Source organism: Dendropsophus ebraccatus, chromosome 4, assembly GCF_027789765.1.
Source record: "Dendropsophus ebraccatus isolate aDenEbr1 chromosome 4, aDenEbr1.pat, whole genome shotgun sequence".
NCBI classification, from domain to species: Eukaryota; Metazoa; Chordata; class Amphibia; order Anura; family Hylidae; genus Dendropsophus; species Dendropsophus ebraccatus.
This window is the reverse complement of record NC_091457.1, coordinates 23,741,372-23,754,483: the sequence shown is the minus strand read 5'-3', so window position 1 is coordinate 23,754,483 and position 13,112 is coordinate 23,741,372. Positions and strand designations below refer to the sequence as shown.

Genomic DNA, 13,112 nt, shown 5'->3' with positions numbered 1-13,112 from the left:
GCGGCTCTGGGACATGCGACGTCGACGGCTCGTTGGTCTAGTAGTATGATTCTCGCTTCGGGTGCAAGAGGCCCCGTGTTCAAATCCCGGACAGCCCGGACCTAGGCTCCCTCTGCCTTTCTTTGCGGTGTGAAATCATTTAAGCCGGTCTCTACCAGCGCCCTTTGCTTTCTTTTTGTTATTTATTTATTTTTGGTTCGGCGGCAGGGGTGTTTAATGCGGAGGCGTTGTTTTTAGGGTACAGTGGATTCAACGAAGCCACACTACGAGAAAAGCAGGCAATGCCGTCTTCCTGTGAACCCGGACCGTGCTGGCTTGCGGCGTGACAGCGACACGCCCAGCTCGGCTCGTTGGTCTAGGGGTATGATTCTCGCTTAGGGTGCGAGAGGTCCCGGGTTCAAATCCCGGACGAGCCCACCTTTTGACAGTACTGAGGCTCGTCCGCTTCCACTGGTTCGTGCAGTCTTCTCTCCTCCAGGTTTTTCTGCGCCAGTGTAGTGAGTGGGAAACACCCGACGTGTCTCTCTCTCGCGCTCGAGGGTATGCTGTTGCTTCCTGTCAACCGAATGCCTCCCGGCAGCGGGAATACCTTTCTAACGCCAAACTGCGCTTTTTCTCCCGCCGTCATGCAGAGTTCCACCCCGAAACTCCTCTTTGCTTTGATGTTGAACGAATGCCGTCTTCGGTGGACTTTTCCGCACGGTTCCGGAGAGAGGGCAACGCAGGGCATAGCAGGCTGCCCACGCGGCAGTACAGTTTGCCTACCCACAATCGGCACGTCGGGAGGAGGCATCATGCGCATCTGCGGCTCGTTGGTCTAGGGGTATGATTCTCGCTTTGGGTGCGAGAGGTCCCGGGTTCAAATCCCGGACGAGCCCTGGCTTTTCCAGTTCCCCTTTTCTGCCGCCTGCACCCCGCCTTTTTGTGAATCTTGGAAGGCTAGCTCGTCCCACGCGGCTCTGGGACAGCGACGTGCGACGGCTCGTTGGTCCCTAGTGTATGATTCTCGCTTCGGGTGCGAGAGGCCCCGGGTTCAAATCCGACGAGCCCGGACCTAGGCTCCCTCTGCCTTTCTTTGCGGTGTGAAATCATTTAAGCCGGTCTCTACCAGCGCCCTTTGCTTTCTTTTTGTTATTTATTTATTTTTGTTCGGTGGCAGGGTGTTTAATGCGGAGGCGTTGTTTTTAGGGTACAGTGGATTCAACTTTAGAGCCACCTGCGAGAAAGCAGGCAATGCCGTCTTCCTGTGAACACGGACCGTGCTGGCTGGCGGCGTGACAGCGACACGCCCAGCTCGGCTCGTTGGTCTAGGGGTATGATTCTCGCTTTGGGTGCGAGAGGTCCCGGGTTCAAATCCCGGACGAGCCCTGGCTTTTCCAGTTCCCCTTTTCTGCCGCCTGCACAGCCCGCCTTTTTGTGAATCTTGGAAGGCTAGCTCGCCCCACGCGGCTCTGGGACATGCGACGTGCGACGGCTCGTTGGTCTAGTGGTATGATTCTCGCTTCGGGTGCGAGAGGCCCCGGGTTCAAATCCCGGACGAGCCCGGACCTAGGCTCCCTCTGCCTTTCTTTGCGGTGGGAAATCATTTAAGCCGTCTCTACCAGCGCCCTTTGCTTTCTTTTTGTTATTTATTTATTTTTGGTTCGGGGGCAGGGGTGTTTAATGCGGAGGCGTTGTTTTAGGGTACAGTGGATTCAACTTTAGAAGCCACACTGCGAGAAAAGCAGGCAATGCCGTCTTCCTGTGAACACGGACCGTGCTGGCTGGCGGCGTGACAGCGACACGCCCAGCTCGGCTCGTTGGTCTAGGGGTATGATTCTCGCTTAGGGTGCGAGAGGTCCCGGGTTCAAATCCCGGACGAGCCCACCTTTTGACAGTACTGAGGCTCGTCCGCTTCCACTGGTTGCGTGCAGTCTTCTCTCCTCCAGGGTTTTCTGGCGCCAGTGTAGTGAGTGGGAAACACCCGACGTGTCTCTCTCTCGCGCTCGAGGGTATGCTGTTGCTTCCTGTCAACCGAATGCCTCCCTGCAGCGGGAATACCTTTCTAACGCCAAAGTGCGCTTTTTCTCCCGCCGTCATGCAGAGTTCCACCCCGAAACTCCTCTTTGCTTTGATGTTGAACGAATGCCGTCTTCGGTGGACTTTTCCGCACGGGATCCGTGAGAGAGGGCAACGCAGGGCATAGCAGGCTGCCCACGCGGCAGTACAGTTTGCCAGCCCACAATTGGCACGTCGGGAGGAGGCATCATGCGCATCTGCGGCTCGTTGGTCTAGGGGTATGATTCTCGCTTTGGGTGCGAGAGGTCCCGGGTTCAAATCCCGGACGAGCCCTGGCTTTTCCAGTTCCCCTTTTCTGCCGCCTGCACAGCCCGCCTTTTTGTGAATCTTGGAAGGCTAGCTCGCCCCACGCGGCTCTGGGACATGCGACGTGCGACGGCTCGTTGGTCTAGTAGTATGATTCTCGCTTCGGGTGCGAGAGGCCCCGGGTTCAAATCCCGGACGAGCCCTGGACCTAGGCTCCCTCTGCCTTTCTTTGCGGTGTGAAATCATTTAAGCCGGTCTCTACCAGCGCCCTTTGCTTTCTTTTTGTTATTATTTATTTTTTGGTTCGGCGGCAGGGGTGTTTAATGCGGAGGCGTTGTTTTTTAGGGTACAGTGGATTCAACTTAGAAGCCACACTGCGAGAAAAGCAGGCAATGCCGTCTTCCTGTGAACACGGACCGTGCTGGCTGGCGGCGTGACAGCGACACGCCCAGCACGGCTCGTTGGTCTAGGGGTATGATTCTCGCTTAGGGTGCGAGAGGTCCCGGGTTCAAATCCCGGACGAGCCCACCTTTTGACAGTACTGAGGCTCGTCCGCTTCCACTGGTTGCGTGCAGTCTTCTCTCCTCCAGGGTTTTCTGGCGCCAGTGTAGTGAGTGGGAAACACCCGACGTGTCTCTCTCTCGCGCTCGAGGGTATGCTGTTGCTTCCTGTCAACCGAATGCCTCCCTGCAGGGAATACCTTTCTAACGCCAAAGCTGCGCTTTTTCTCCCGCCGTCATGCAGAGTTCCACCCCGAAACTCCTCTTTGCTTTGATGTTGAACGAATGCCGTCTTCGGTGGACTTTTCCGCACGGGATCCGTGAGAGAGCGGCAACGCAGGGCATAGCAGGCTGCCCACGCGGCAGTACAGTTTGCCAGCCCACAATTGGCACGTTCGGGAGGAGGCATCATGCGCATCTGCGGCTCGTTGGTCTAGGGTATGATTCTCGCTTTGGGTGCGAGAGGTCCCGGGTTCAAATCCCGGACGAGGCCCTTGGCTTTTCCAGTTCCCCTTTTCTGCCGCCTGCACAGCCCGCCTTTTTGTGAATCTTGGAAGGCTAGCTCGCCCACGCGTCTCTGGGACATGCGACGTGCGACGGCTCGTTGGTCTAGTAGTATGATTCTCGCTTCGGGTGCGAGAGGCCCGGGTTCAAATCCCGGACGAGCCCGGACCTAGGCTCCCTCTGCCTTTCTTTGCGGTCTGTGAAATCATTTAAGCCGGTCTCTACCAGCGCCCTTTGCTTTCTTTTTGTTATTTATTTATTTTTGGTTCGGCGGCAGGGGTGTTTAATGCGGAGGCGTTGTTTTTAGGGTACAGTGGATTCAACTTTAGAAGCCACACTGCGAGAATAGCAGGCAATGCCGTCTTTCTGTGAACACGGACCGTGCTGGCTGGCGGCGTGACAGCGACACGCCCAGCTCGGCTCGTTGGTCTAGGGGTATGATTCTCGCTTAGGGAGCGAGAGATCCCGGGTTCAAATCCCGGACGAGCCCACCTTTTGACAGTACTGAGGCTCGTCCGCTTCCACTGGTTGCGTGCAGTCTTCTCTCCTCCAGGGTTTTCTGGCGCCAGTGTAGTGAGTGGGAAACACCCGACGTGTCTCTCTCTCGCGCTCGAGGGTATGCTGTTGCTTCCTGTCAACCGAATGCCTCCCGGCAGCGGGAATACCTTTCTAACGCCAAACTGCGCTTTTTCTCCCGCCGTCATGCAGAGTTCCACCCCGAAACTCCTCTTTGCTTTGATGTTGAACGAATGCCGTCTTCGGTGGACTTTTCCGCACGGGATCCGTGAGAGAGGGCAACGCAGGGGCATAGCAGGCTGCCCACGCGGCAGTACAGTTTGCCAGCCCACAATTGGCACGTCGGGAGGAGGCATCATGCGCATCTGCGGCTCGTTGGTCTAGGGGTATGATTCTCGCTTTGGGTGCGAGAGGTCCCGGGTTCAAATCCCGGACGAGCCCTGGCTTTTCCAGTTCCCCTTTTCTGCCGCCTGCACACCCCGCCTTTTTGTGAATCTTGGAAGGCTAGCTCGTCCCACGCGGCTCTGGGACATGCGACGTGCGACGGCTCGTTGGTCTAGTAGTATGATTCTCGCTTCGGGTGCGAGAGGCCCCAGGGTTTCAAATCCCGGACGAGCCCGGACCTAGGCTCCCTCTGCCTTTCTTTGCGGTGTGAAATCATTTAAGCCGGTCTCTACCAGCGCCCTTTGCTTTCTTTTTGTTATTTATTTATTTTTGGTTCGGCGGCAGGGGTGTTTAATGCGGAGGCGTTGTTTTTAGGGTACAGTGGATTCAACTTTAGAAGCCACACTGCGAGAAAAGCAGGCAATGCCGTCTTCCTGTGAACACGGACCGTGCTGGCTGGCGGCGTGACAACGAAACGCCCAGCTCGGCTCGTTGGTCTAGGGGTATGATTCTCGCTTTGGGTGCGAGAGGTCCCGGGTTCAAATCCCGGACGAGCCCACCTTTTGACAGTACTGAGGCTCGTCCGCTTCCACTGGTTGCGTGCAGTCTTCTCTCCTCCAGGGTTTTCTGGCGCCAGTGTAGTGAGTGGGAAACACCCGACGTGTCTCTCTCTCGCGCTCGAGGGTATGCTGTTGCTTCCTGTCAACCGAATGCCTCCCTGCAGCGGGGAATGCCTTTCTAACGCCAAAGTGCGCTTTTTCTCCGCCGTCATGCAGAGTTTCCACCCCGAAACTCCTCTTTGCTTTGATGTTGAACGAATGCCGTCTTCGGTGGACTTTTCCGCACGGGATCCGTGAGAGAGGGCAACGCAGGGCATAGCAGGCTGCCCACGCGGCAGTACAGTTTGCCAGCCCACAATTGGCACGTCGGGAGGAGGCATCATGCGCATCTGCGGCTCGTTGGTCTAGGGCTATGATTCTCGCTTTGGGTGCTAGAGGTTCCGGGTTCAAATCCCGGACGAGCCCTGGCTTTTCCAGTTCCCCTTTTCTGCCGCCTGCACAGCCCGCCTTTTTGTGAATCTTGGAAGGCTAGCTCGCCCCACGCGGCTCTGGGACATGCAACGTGCGACGGCTCGTTGGTCTAGTAGTATGATTCTCGCTTCGGGTGCGAGAGGCCCCGGGTTCAAATCCCGGACGAGCCCGGACCTAGGCTCCCTCTGCGTTTCTTTGCGGTGTGAAATCATTTAAGCTGGTCTCTACCAGCGCCCTTTGCTTTCTTTTTGTTATTTATTTATTTTTGGTTCGGCGGCAGGGGTGTTTAATGCGGAGGCGTTGTTTTTAGGGTACAGTGGATTCAACTTTAGAAGCCACACTGCGAGAAAAGCAGGCAATGCCGTCTTCCTGTGAACACGGACCGTGCTGGCTGGCGGCGTGACAGCGACACGCCCAGCACGGCTCGTTGGTCTAGGGGTATGATTCTCGCTTAGGGTGCGAGAGGTCCCGGGTTCAAATCCCGGACGAGCCCACCTTTTGACAGTACTGAGGCTCGTCCGCTTCCACTGGTTGCGTGCAGTCTTCTCTCCTCCAGGGTTTTCTGGCGCCAGTGTAGTGAGTGGGAAACACCCGACGTGTCTCTCTCTCGCGCTCGAGGGTATGCTGTTGCTTCCTGTCAACCGAATGCCTCCCGGCAACGGGAATACCTTTCTAACGCCAAACTGCGCTTTTTCTCCCGCCGTCATGCAGAGTTCCACCCCGAAACTCCTCTTTGCTTTGATGTTGAACGAATGCCGTCTTCGGTGGACTTTTCCGCACGGGATCCGTGAGAGAGGGCAACGCAGGGCATAGCAGGCTGCCCACGCGGCAGTACAGTTTGCCAGCCCACAATTGGCACGTCGGGAGGAGGCATCATGCGCATCTGCGGCTCGTTGGTCTAGGGGTATGATTCTCGCTTTGGGTGCGAGAGGTCCCGGGTTCAAATCCCGGACGAGCCCTGGCTTTTCCAGTTCCCCTTTTCTGCCGCCTGCACAGCCCGCCTTTTTGTGAATCTTGGAAGGCTAGCTCGCCCCACGCGGCTCTGGGACATGCAACGTGCGACGGCTCGTTGGTCTAGTAGTATGATTCTCGCTTCGGGTGCGAGAGGCCCCGGGTTGAAATCCCGGACGAGCCCGGACCTAGGCTCCCTCTGCGTTTCTTTGCGGTGTGAAATCATTTAAGCTGGTCTCTACCAGCGCCCTTTGCTTTCTTTTGTTATTTATTTATTTTTGGTTAGGCGGCAGGGGTGTTTAATGCGGAGGCGTTGTTTTTAGGGTACAGTGGATTCAACTTTAGAAGCCACACTGCGAGAAAAGCAGGCAATGCCGTCTTCCTGTGAACACGGACCGTGCTGGCTGGCGGCGTGACAGCGACACGCCCAGCACGGCTCGTTGGTCTAGGGGTATGATTCTCGCTTAGGGTGCGAGAGGTCCCGGGTTCAAATCCCGGACGAGCCCACCTTTTGACAGTACTGAGGCTCGTCCGCTTCCACTGGTTGCGTGCAGTCTTCTCTCCTCCAGGGTTTTCTGGCGCCAGTGTAGTGAGTGGGAAACACCCGACGTGTCTCTCTCTCGCGCTCGAGGGTATGCTGTTGCTTCCTGTCAACCGAATGCCTCCCGGCAACGGGAATACCTTTCTAACGCCAAACTGCGCTTTTTCTCCCGCCGTCATGCAGAGTTCCACCCCGAAACTCCTCTTTGCTTTGATGTTGAACGAATGCCGTCTTCGGTGGACTTTTCCGCACGGGATCCGTGAGAGAGGGCAACGCAGGGCATAGCAGGCTGCCCACGCGGCAGTACAGTTTGCCAGCCCACAATTGGCACGTCGGGAGGAGGCATCATGCGCATCTGCGGCTCGTTGGTCTAGGGGTATGATTCTCGCTTTGGGTGCGAGAGGTCCCGGGTTCAAATCCCGGACGAGCCCGGACTTAGGCTCCCTCTGCCTTTCTTGGCAGTGGGAAATCATTTAAGCCGGTCTGTACCAGCGCCCTTTGCTTTCTTTTTGTTATTTATTTATTTTTGGTTCGGGGGCAGGGGTGTTTAATGCGGAGGCGTTGTTTTAGGGTACAGTGGATTCAACTTTAGAAGCCACACTGCAAGAAAAGCAGGCAATGCCGTCTTCCTGTGAACACGGACCGTGCTGGCTGGCGGCGTGACAGCGACACGCCTAGCTCGGCTCGTTGGTCTAGGGGTATGATTCTCGCTTAGGGTGCGAGAGGTCCCGGGTTCAAATCCCGGACGAGCCCACCTTTTGACAGTACTGAGGCTCGTCCGCTTCCACTGGTTGCGTGCAGTCTTCTCTCCTCCAGGGTTTTCTGGCGCCAGTGTAGTGAGTGGGAAACACCCGACGTGTCTCTCTCTCGCGCTCGAGGGTATGCTGTTGCTTCCTGTCAACCGTATGCCTCCCTGCAGCGGGAATGCCTTTTCTAACGCCCAAAGTGCGCTTTTTCTCCCGCCGTCATGCAGAGTTCCACCCCGAAACTCCTCTTTGCTTTGATGTTGAACGAATGCCGTCTTCGGTGGACTTTTCCGCACGGGATCCGTGAGAGAGGGCAACGCAGGGCATAGCAGGCTGCCCACGCGGCAGTACAGTTTGCCAGCCCACAATTGGCACGTCGGGAGGAGGCATCATGCGCATCTGCGGTTCGTTGGTCTAGGGGTATGATTCTCGCTTTGGGTGCGAGAGGTCCCGGGTTCAAATCCCGGACGAGCCCTGGCTTTTCCAGTTCCCCTTTTCTGCCGCCTGCACACCCCGCCTTTTTGTGAATCTTGGAAGGCTAGCTCGTCCCACGCGGCTCTGGGACATGCGACGTGCGACGGCTCGTTGGTCTAGTAGTATGATTCTCGCTTCGGGTGCGAGAGGCCCCGGGTTCAAATCCCGGACGAGCCCGGACCTAGGCTCCCTCTGCCTTTCTTTGCGGTGTGAAATCATTTAAGCCGGTCTCTACCAGCGCCCTTTGCTTTCTTTTTGTTATTTATTTATTTTTGGTTCGGCGGCAGGGGTGTTTAATGCGGAGGCGTTGTTTTTAGGGTACAGTGGATTCAACTTTAGAAGCCACACTGCGAGAAAAGCAGGCAATGCCGTCTTCCTGTGAACACGGACCGTGCTGGCTGGCGGCGTGACAACGAAACGCCCAGCTCGGCTCGTTGGTCTAGGGGTATGATTCTCGCTTTGGGTGCGAGAGGTCCCGGGTTCAAATCCCGGACGAGCCCTGGCTTTTCCAGTTCCCCTTTTCTGCCGCCTGCACATCCCGCCTTTTTGTGAATCTTGGAAGGCTAGCTCGCCCCACGCGGCTCTGGGACTTGCGACGTGCGACGGCTCGTTGGTCTAGTGGTATTATTCTCGCTTCGGGTGCGAGAGGCCCCGGGTTCAAATCCCGGACGAGCCCGGACTTAGGCTCCCTCTGCCTTTCTTGGCAGTGGGAAATCATTTAAGCCGGTCTGTACCAGCGCCCTTTGCTTTCTTTTTGTTATTTATTTATTTTTGGTTCGGGGGCAGGGGTGTTTAATGCGGAGGCGTTGTTTTAGGGTACAGTGGATTCAACTTTAGAAGCCACACTGCAAGAAAAGCAGGCAATGCCGTCTTCCTGTGAACACGGACCGTGCTGGCTGGCGGCGTGACAGCGACACGCCTAGCTCGGCTCGTTGGTCTAGGGGTATGATTCTCGCTTAGGGTGCGAGAGGTCCCGGGTTCAAATCCCGGACGAGCCCACCTTTTGACAGTACTGAGGCTCGTCCGCTTCCACTGGTTGCGTGCAGTCTTCTCTCCTCCAGGGTTTTCTGGCGCCAGTGTAGTGAGTGGGAAACACCCGACGTGTCTCTCTCTCGCGCTCGAGGGTATGCTGTTGCTTCCTGTCAACCGTATGCCTCCCTGCAGCGGGAATTCCTTTCTAACGCCAAAGTGCGCTTTTTCTCCCGCCGTCATGCAGAGTTCCACCCCGAAACTCCTCTTTGCTTTGATGTTGAACGAATGCCGTCTTCGGTGGACTTTTCCGCACGGGATCCGTGAGAGAGGGCAACGCAGGGCATAGCAGGCTGCCCACGCGGCAGTACAGTTTGCCAGCCCACAATTGGCACGTCGGGAGGAGGCATCATGCGCATCTGCGGCTCGTTGGTCTAGGGGTATGATTCTCGCTTTGGGTGCGAGAGGTCCCGGGTTCAAATCCCGGACGAGCCCTGGCTTTTCCAGTTCCCCTTTTCTGCCGCCTGCACAGCCCGCCTTTTTGTGAATCTTGGAAGGCTAGCTCGCCCCACGTGGCTCTGGGACATGCGACGTGCGACGGCTTGTTGGTCTAGTAGTATGATTCTCGCTTCGGGTGCGAGAGGCCCCGGGTTCAAATCCCGGACGAGCCCGGACCTAGGCTCCCTCTGCCTTTCTTTGCGGTGTGAAATCATTTAAGCCGGTCTCTACCAGCGCCCTTTGCTTTCTTTTTGTTATTTATTTATTTTTGGTTCGGCGGCAGGGGTGTTTAATGCGGAGGCGTTGTTTTTAGGGTACAGTGGATTCAACTTTAGAAGCCACACTGCGAGAAAAGCAGGCAATGCCGTCTTCCTGTGAACACGGACCGTGCTGGCTGGCGGCGTGACAACGAAACGCCCAGCTCGGCTCGTTGGTCTAGGGGTATGATTCTCGCTTAGGGTGCAAGAGGTCCCGGGTTCAAATCCCGGACGAGCCCACATTTTGACAGTACTGAGGCTCGTCCGCTTCCACTGGTTGCGTGCAGTCTTCTCTCCTCCAGGGTTTTCTGGCGCCAGTGTAGTGAGTGGGAAACACCCGACGTGTCTCTCTCTCGCGCTCGAGGGTATGCTGTTGCTTCCTGTCAACCGAATGCCTCCCGGCAACGGGAATGCCTTTCTAACGCCAAAGTGCGCTTTTTCTCCCGCCGTCATGCAGAGTTCCACCCCGAAACTCCTCTTTGCTTTGATGTTGAACGAATGCCGTCTTCGGTGGACTTTTCCGCACGGGATCCGTGAGAGAGGGCAACGCAGGGCATAGCAGGCTGCCCACGCGGCAGTACAGTTTGCCAGCCCACAATTGGCACGTCGGGAGGAGGCATCATGCGCATCTGCGGCTCGTTGGTCTAGGGGTATGATTCTCGCTTTGGGTGCGAGAGGTCCCGGGTTCAAATTCCGGACGAGCCCTGGCTTTTCCAGTTCCCCTTTTCTGCCGCCTGCACAGCCCGCCTTTTTGTGAATCTTGGAAGGCTAGCTCGCCCCACGCGTCTCTGGGACATGCGACGTGCGACGGCTCGTTGGTCTAGTAGTATGATTCTCGCTTCGGGTGCGAGAGGCCCCCGGGTTCAAATCCCGGACGAGCCCGGACCTAGTCTCCCTCTGCCTTTCTTTGCAGTGTGAAATCATTTAAGCCGGTCTCTACCAGCGCCCTTTGCTTTCTTTTTGTTATTTATTTATTTTTGGTTCGGCGGCAGGGGTGTTTAATGCGGAGGCGTTGTTTTTAGGGTACAGTGGATTCAACTTTAGAAGCCACACTGCGAGAAAAGCAGGCAATGCCGTCTTCCTGTGAACACGGACCGTGCTGGCTGGCGGCGTGACAGCGACACGCCCAGCTCGGCTCGTTGGTCTAGGGGTATGATTCTTGCTTAGGGTGCGAGAGGTCCCGGGTTCAAATCCCGGACGAGCCCACCTTTGACAGTACTGAGGCTCGTCCGCTTCCACTGGTTGCGTGCAGTCTTCTCTCCTCCAGGGTTTTCTGGCGCCAGTGTAGTGAGTGGGAAACACCCCGACGTGTCTCTCTCTCGCGCTCGAGGGTATGCTGTTGCTTCCTGTCAACCGAATGCCTCCCTGCAGCGGGAATACCTTTCTAACGCCAAAGTGCGCTTTTTCTCCCGCCGTCATGCAGAGTTCCACCCCGAAACTCCTCTTTGCTTTGATGTTGAACGAATGCCGTCTTCGGTGGACTTTTCCGCACGGGATCCGTGAGAGAGGGCAACGCAGGGCATAGCAGGCTGCCCACGCGGCAGTACAGTTTGCCAGCCCACAATTGGCACGTCGGGAGGAGGCATCATGCGCATCTGCGGCTCGTTGGTCTAGGGGTATGATTCTCGCTTTGGGTGCGAGAGGTCCCGGGTTCAAATCCCGGACGAGCCCTGGCTTTTCCAGTTCCCCTTTTCTGCCGCCTGCACAGCCCGCCTTTTTGTGAATCTTGGAAGGCTAGCTCGCCCCACGTGGCTCTGGGACATGCGACGTGCGACGGCTCGTTGGTCTAGTAGTATGATTCTCGCTTCGGGTGCGAGAGGCCCCGGGTTCAAATCCCGGACGAGCCCGGACCTAGGCTCCCTCTGCCTTTCTTTGCGGTGTGAAATCATTTAAGCCGGTCTCTACCAGCGCCCTTTGCTTTCTTTTTGTTATTTATTTATTTTTGGTTCGGCGGCAGGGGTGTTTAATGCGGAGGCGTTGTTTTTAGGGTACAGTGGATTCAACTTTAGAAGCCACACTGCGAGAAAAGCAGGCAATGCCGTCTTCCTGTGAACACGGGACCGTGCTGGCTGGCGGCGTGACAAGCGAAACGCCAGCTCGGCTCGTTGGTCTAGGGGTATGATTCTCGCTTAGGGTGCGAGAGGTCCCGGGTTCAAATCCCGGACGAGCCCACCTTTTGACAGTACTGAGGCTCGTCCGCTTCCACTGGTTGCGTGCAGTCTTCTCTCCTCCAGGGTTTTCTGGCGCCAGTGTAGTGAGTGGGAAACACCCGACGTGTCTCTCTCTCGCGCTCGAGGGTATGCTGTTGCTTCCTGTCAACCGAATGCCTCCCGGCAGCGGGAATACCTTTCTAACGCCAAACTGCGCTTTTTCTCCCGCCGTCATGCAGAGTTCCACCCCGAAACTCCTCTTTGCTTTGATGTTGAACGAATGCCGTCTTCGGTGGACTTTTCCGCACGGGATCCGTGAGAGAGGGCAACGCAGGGCATAGCAGGCTGCCCACGCGGCAGTACAGTTTGCCAGCCCACAGTTGGCACGTCGGGAGGAGGCATCTTGCGCATTTGCGGCTCGTTGGTCTAGGGGTATGATTCTCGCTTTGGGTGCGAGAGGTCCCGGGTTCAAATCCCGGACGAGCCCTGGCTTTTCCAGTTCCCCTTTTCTGCCGCCTGCACAGCCCGCCTTTTTGTGAATCTTGGAAGGCTAGCTCGCCCCACGCGGCTCTGGGACATGCGACGTGCGACGGCTCGTTGGTCTAGTAGTATGATTCTCGCTTCGGGTGCGAGAGGCCCCGGGTTCAAATCCCGGACGAGCCCGGACCTAGGCTCCCTCTGCCTTTCTTTGCGGTGTGAAATCATTTAAGCCGGTCTCTACCAGCGCCCTTTGCTTTCTTTTTGTTATTTATTTATTTTTGGTTCGGCGGCAGGGGTGTTTAATGCGGAGGCGTTGTTTTTAGGGTACAGTGGATTCAACTTTAGAAGCCACACTGCGAGAAAAGCAGGCAATGCCGTCTTCCTGTGAACACGGACCGTGCTGGCTGGCGGCGTGACAGCGAACACGCCCTAGCTCGGCTCGTTGGTCTAGGGGTATGATTCTCGCTTAGGGTGCGAGAGGTCCCGGGTTCAAATCCCGGACGAGCCCACCTTTTGACAGTACTGAGGCTCGTCCGCTTCCACTGGTTGCGTGCAGTCTTCTCTCCTCCAGGGTTTTCTGGCGCCAGTGTAGTGAGTGGGAAACACCCGACGTGTCTCTCTCTCGCGCTCGAGGGTATGCTGTTGCTTCCTGTCAACCGAATGCCTCCCTGCAGCGGGAATACCTTTCTAACGCCAAAGTGCGCTTTTTCTCCCGCCGTCATGCAGAGTTCCACCCCGAAACTCCTCTTTGCTTTGATGTTGAACGAATGCCGTCTTCGGTGGACTTTTCCGCACGGGATCCGTGAG

General features: G+C 56.7%; 37 non-coding genes across 37 annotated transcripts; all 37 read left to right on the top strand.

Moving 5' to 3' along the window:
• Positions 1-344: 344 nt before the first annotated feature.
• On the top strand, positions 345-416 carry TRNAP-AGG (transfer RNA proline (anticodon AGG)). Its single transcript has one exon. It is a non-coding gene; the product is annotated as a tRNA-Pro (tRNA).
• Positions 417-806: 390 nt separating this feature from the next.
• On the top strand, positions 807-878 carry TRNAP-UGG (transfer RNA proline (anticodon UGG)). Its single transcript has one exon. It is a non-coding gene; the product is annotated as a tRNA-Pro (tRNA).
• Positions 879-1,296: 418 nt separating this feature from the next.
• On the top strand, positions 1,297-1,368 carry TRNAP-UGG (transfer RNA proline (anticodon UGG)). The gene has a single exon. It is a non-coding gene; the product is annotated as a tRNA-Pro (tRNA).
• A 104-nt stretch (positions 1,369-1,472) lies between these two features.
• On the top strand, positions 1,473-1,544 carry TRNAP-CGG (transfer RNA proline (anticodon CGG)). Its single transcript has one exon. It is a non-coding gene; the product is annotated as a tRNA-Pro (tRNA).
• A 249-nt stretch (positions 1,545-1,793) lies between these two features.
• On the top strand, positions 1,794-1,865 carry TRNAP-AGG (transfer RNA proline (anticodon AGG)). The gene has a single exon. It is a non-coding gene; the product is annotated as a tRNA-Pro (tRNA).
• A 394-nt stretch (positions 1,866-2,259) lies between these two features.
• TRNAP-UGG (transfer RNA proline (anticodon UGG)) lies at positions 2,260-2,331 on the top strand. Its single transcript has one exon. It is a non-coding gene; the product is annotated as a tRNA-Pro (tRNA).
• Positions 2,332-2,435: 104 nt separating this feature from the next.
• On the top strand, positions 2,436-2,507 carry TRNAP-CGG (transfer RNA proline (anticodon CGG)). The gene has a single exon. It is a non-coding gene; the product is annotated as a tRNA-Pro (tRNA).
• A 252-nt stretch (positions 2,508-2,759) lies between these two features.
• On the top strand, positions 2,760-2,831 carry TRNAP-AGG (transfer RNA proline (anticodon AGG)). Its single transcript has one exon. It is a non-coding gene; the product is annotated as a tRNA-Pro (tRNA).
• Positions 2,832-3,226: 395 nt separating this feature from the next.
• On the top strand, positions 3,227-3,297 carry TRNAP-UGG (transfer RNA proline (anticodon UGG)). The gene has a single exon. It is a non-coding gene; the product is annotated as a tRNA-Pro (tRNA).
• Positions 3,298-3,402: 105 nt separating this feature from the next.
• TRNAP-CGG (transfer RNA proline (anticodon CGG)) lies at positions 3,403-3,473 on the top strand. Its single transcript has one exon. It is a non-coding gene; the product is annotated as a tRNA-Pro (tRNA).
• Positions 3,474-3,726: 253 nt separating this feature from the next.
• On the top strand, positions 3,727-3,798 carry TRNAP-AGG (transfer RNA proline (anticodon AGG)). The gene has a single exon. It is a non-coding gene; the product is annotated as a tRNA-Pro (tRNA).
• A 395-nt stretch (positions 3,799-4,193) lies between these two features.
• Positions 4,194-4,265, top strand: TRNAP-UGG (transfer RNA proline (anticodon UGG)). The gene has a single exon. It is a non-coding gene; the product is annotated as a tRNA-Pro (tRNA).
• Positions 4,266-4,694: 429 nt separating this feature from the next.
• On the top strand, positions 4,695-4,766 carry TRNAP-UGG (transfer RNA proline (anticodon UGG)). The gene has a single exon. It is a non-coding gene; the product is annotated as a tRNA-Pro (tRNA).
• A 571-nt stretch (positions 4,767-5,337) lies between these two features.
• TRNAP-CGG (transfer RNA proline (anticodon CGG)) lies at positions 5,338-5,409 on the top strand. Its single transcript has one exon. It is a non-coding gene; the product is annotated as a tRNA-Pro (tRNA).
• Positions 5,410-5,660: 251 nt separating this feature from the next.
• Positions 5,661-5,732, top strand: TRNAP-AGG (transfer RNA proline (anticodon AGG)). Its single transcript has one exon. It is a non-coding gene; the product is annotated as a tRNA-Pro (tRNA).
• A 394-nt stretch (positions 5,733-6,126) lies between these two features.
• On the top strand, positions 6,127-6,198 carry TRNAP-UGG (transfer RNA proline (anticodon UGG)). The gene has a single exon. It is a non-coding gene; the product is annotated as a tRNA-Pro (tRNA).
• A 104-nt stretch (positions 6,199-6,302) lies between these two features.
• On the top strand, positions 6,303-6,374 carry TRNAP-CGG (transfer RNA proline (anticodon CGG)). The gene has a single exon. It is a non-coding gene; the product is annotated as a tRNA-Pro (tRNA).
• A 250-nt stretch (positions 6,375-6,624) lies between these two features.
• TRNAP-AGG (transfer RNA proline (anticodon AGG)) lies at positions 6,625-6,696 on the top strand. The gene has a single exon. It is a non-coding gene; the product is annotated as a tRNA-Pro (tRNA).
• A 394-nt stretch (positions 6,697-7,090) lies between these two features.
• TRNAP-UGG (transfer RNA proline (anticodon UGG)) lies at positions 7,091-7,162 on the top strand. Its single transcript has one exon. It is a non-coding gene; the product is annotated as a tRNA-Pro (tRNA).
• Positions 7,163-7,412: 250 nt separating this feature from the next.
• On the top strand, positions 7,413-7,484 carry TRNAP-AGG (transfer RNA proline (anticodon AGG)). The gene has a single exon. It is a non-coding gene; the product is annotated as a tRNA-Pro (tRNA).
• A 396-nt stretch (positions 7,485-7,880) lies between these two features.
• Positions 7,881-7,952, top strand: TRNAP-UGG (transfer RNA proline (anticodon UGG)). Its single transcript has one exon. It is a non-coding gene; the product is annotated as a tRNA-Pro (tRNA).
• A 104-nt stretch (positions 7,953-8,056) lies between these two features.
• Positions 8,057-8,128, top strand: TRNAP-CGG (transfer RNA proline (anticodon CGG)). Its single transcript has one exon. It is a non-coding gene; the product is annotated as a tRNA-Pro (tRNA).
• Positions 8,129-8,379: 251 nt separating this feature from the next.
• TRNAP-UGG (transfer RNA proline (anticodon UGG)) lies at positions 8,380-8,451 on the top strand. The gene has a single exon. It is a non-coding gene; the product is annotated as a tRNA-Pro (tRNA).
• A 104-nt stretch (positions 8,452-8,555) lies between these two features.
• TRNAP-CGG (transfer RNA proline (anticodon CGG)) lies at positions 8,556-8,627 on the top strand. Its single transcript has one exon. It is a non-coding gene; the product is annotated as a tRNA-Pro (tRNA).
• A 250-nt stretch (positions 8,628-8,877) lies between these two features.
• TRNAP-AGG (transfer RNA proline (anticodon AGG)) lies at positions 8,878-8,949 on the top strand. The gene has a single exon. It is a non-coding gene; the product is annotated as a tRNA-Pro (tRNA).
• A 394-nt stretch (positions 8,950-9,343) lies between these two features.
• On the top strand, positions 9,344-9,415 carry TRNAP-UGG (transfer RNA proline (anticodon UGG)). Its single transcript has one exon. It is a non-coding gene; the product is annotated as a tRNA-Pro (tRNA).
• A 104-nt stretch (positions 9,416-9,519) lies between these two features.
• Positions 9,520-9,591, top strand: TRNAP-CGG (transfer RNA proline (anticodon CGG)). The gene has a single exon. It is a non-coding gene; the product is annotated as a tRNA-Pro (tRNA).
• Positions 9,592-9,842: 251 nt separating this feature from the next.
• On the top strand, positions 9,843-9,914 carry TRNAP-AGG (transfer RNA proline (anticodon AGG)). The gene has a single exon. It is a non-coding gene; the product is annotated as a tRNA-Pro (tRNA).
• Positions 9,915-10,308: 394 nt separating this feature from the next.
• TRNAP-UGG (transfer RNA proline (anticodon UGG)) lies at positions 10,309-10,380 on the top strand. The gene has a single exon. It is a non-coding gene; the product is annotated as a tRNA-Pro (tRNA).
• A 104-nt stretch (positions 10,381-10,484) lies between these two features.
• On the top strand, positions 10,485-10,557 carry TRNAP-CGG (transfer RNA proline (anticodon CGG)). Its single transcript has one exon. It is a non-coding gene; the product is annotated as a tRNA-Pro (tRNA).
• A 251-nt stretch (positions 10,558-10,808) lies between these two features.
• Positions 10,809-10,880, top strand: TRNAP-AGG (transfer RNA proline (anticodon AGG)). Its single transcript has one exon. It is a non-coding gene; the product is annotated as a tRNA-Pro (tRNA).
• Positions 10,881-11,274: 394 nt separating this feature from the next.
• On the top strand, positions 11,275-11,346 carry TRNAP-UGG (transfer RNA proline (anticodon UGG)). Its single transcript has one exon. It is a non-coding gene; the product is annotated as a tRNA-Pro (tRNA).
• Positions 11,347-11,450: 104 nt separating this feature from the next.
• Positions 11,451-11,522, top strand: TRNAP-CGG (transfer RNA proline (anticodon CGG)). Its single transcript has one exon. It is a non-coding gene; the product is annotated as a tRNA-Pro (tRNA).
• A 252-nt stretch (positions 11,523-11,774) lies between these two features.
• On the top strand, positions 11,775-11,846 carry TRNAP-AGG (transfer RNA proline (anticodon AGG)). The gene has a single exon. It is a non-coding gene; the product is annotated as a tRNA-Pro (tRNA).
• A 394-nt stretch (positions 11,847-12,240) lies between these two features.
• Positions 12,241-12,312, top strand: TRNAP-UGG (transfer RNA proline (anticodon UGG)). The gene has a single exon. It is a non-coding gene; the product is annotated as a tRNA-Pro (tRNA).
• Positions 12,313-12,416: 104 nt separating this feature from the next.
• On the top strand, positions 12,417-12,488 carry TRNAP-CGG (transfer RNA proline (anticodon CGG)). Its single transcript has one exon. It is a non-coding gene; the product is annotated as a tRNA-Pro (tRNA).
• A 253-nt stretch (positions 12,489-12,741) lies between these two features.
• Positions 12,742-12,813, top strand: TRNAP-AGG (transfer RNA proline (anticodon AGG)). Its single transcript has one exon. It is a non-coding gene; the product is annotated as a tRNA-Pro (tRNA).
• The last annotated feature ends 299 nt before the right edge of the window (positions 12,814-13,112 follow it).